Genomic DNA, 1,978 nt, shown 5'->3' with positions numbered 1-1,978 from the left:
TTTGCTGTTAGCAACAATGCAGCAATTAATAACACTGTCTATAGATCATTTTTCATATTTGAAAGTACATCTGATAACATCCTAGAAGTGGAATTGCTGGGTTAAACAGTACGTGCATCTGATACATATTCCTTCTGGCCCCTTGGCAGAAATAGCCCAAATTTCAAAATATGTGATCCTTGCCATTCTTATTTATGAGTGTATGGGCTGTTTTATTAAAGTCCCCTTAAGATTTCAATTCTTATCTACAGGGTCTGAGATGCTGAGGCTGATAAAAGGGTAACTTGCAATCATAATTCACAAATTAAATGTTTTATTTTCATCAAAATGGCAATTTCCCACTGATTGACTACTAAATAAATATTCAAAATTGGAAAATACCATTTTTAAATCAATGAAACACTGCTTTTACCTCTTTATATGTTGAGGTGATACCCAGGCACCACCTCTGGTTACACAGTGATGCAAACAGCACCCCCTAGAGTTGTTCATGATTATATTTGGCAGCTCTGCCATATATGTTCTGCCTAAGATTTCATTTAGAAGAAGTGTGTATAATGGCTGAAAGGCCATCTGCAGGGGTGGGATTCCAATCATTTATCAACCAGTTCTCTGCCCTAGTGACCGTTTAAAGCAGGGGTGGTCAACCTTTTTATACCTACCGCCCACTTTTGTATCTCTGTTAGTAGTAAAATTTTCTAACCGCATACCGGTTCCACAGTAATGGTGATTTATAAAGTAGGGAAGTAACTTTACTTTATAAAATTTATAAAGCAGAGTTACAGCAAGTTAAAGCATATAATAATAATTACTTACCAAGTACTTTATGTCAGAGTCTTGCTAAGTTTGGCAGAATAAATCTTTATAAAACAACTTACTATAGTTAAATCTATCTTTTTATTTATACTTTGGTTGTTCCACTACTGCCCACCATGAAAGCTGGAATGCCCACTAGTGGGCAGTAAGAACCAGGTTGACTACCACTGGTTTAAAGTATAAAAAAAAACCAATATACTGAAAGGTAGTTTATTATTTCATACATTTAATACTTAAATAAAAACAATAAAAGAGGTATGCAAAATTAGATTAAAAGAGTTTTAAAATATTCATGAAAAAATATTAAATTATACCTGATCAAAAAAAACAAAAAAGAAGTATGTAGAGGGGAGGAGTTCTATTTAGGGTAAAATGAATTTGAGACACCCCCCCCAAGTTAGACAATTACTTTAATAAGTGCTACTTGATGCTCATGATAGTAAGTGGATCTCCCTTCTCTTTCTGAGAGAATGCAGGCTCCCAGGATAATTTTTACAGCAATTTCAGATGACCCACATGAACTGAAACTTTAAACTTTGCACCAAAAGGAAGGTTAGATGTCATGAAGCATCTTAACCTTATCAGATAACAGAACACAGAGTAATCACTGACCCACTAGCTTCCTGAGCCCTGGGCATTAAATCATTCTCCACAGGAAGTTAGATGGTGGCACACAGAGAGATCTGTCTTGAGGATGGAAGGGGTCAGCCCAGTAGAGCTAAACTTCATTAGATTTAGATATATTTGCAAATGCTTACCACTCATTATGTGAGATAAGTAGAATTAGCTGTGTTTTGCTTTCCATCTACCATCCCCCCCCCAATTAGATTTGAGATCAAGCTGATACTCACGGGCCAGCCTGGGGAGGCTGATGGTCAGGGAATAGGATCTTTTATACAACCAGCGGGATAGCTTGGCAACTGGGGTGTTAGAAATGAAATGCTGCAGAGCCTGCCACATTCACTCCTCCCTTATCTCTGGCATTTTATCTGTGCCTTCACAGAACAGTGACTACAAAGGAAGCACCAGGAAGAGGAAGGGTGATAAAGCTCTGTGGATGGAGAAGGATCATGTCTAATCCCCAGCAGCCGAAAGAGCTCAGCTCTGGTGATAAAGGGATCTAGCAGTAATCTACCCTCTCAGCAAAGAGATTTAATATCCT

This window comes from Saccopteryx leptura, chromosome 10, assembly GCF_036850995.1.
Source record: "Saccopteryx leptura isolate mSacLep1 chromosome 10, mSacLep1_pri_phased_curated, whole genome shotgun sequence".
NCBI classification, from domain to species: Eukaryota; Metazoa; Chordata; class Mammalia; order Chiroptera; family Emballonuridae; genus Saccopteryx; species Saccopteryx leptura.
This window is presented reverse-complemented; position numbering follows the sequence as displayed.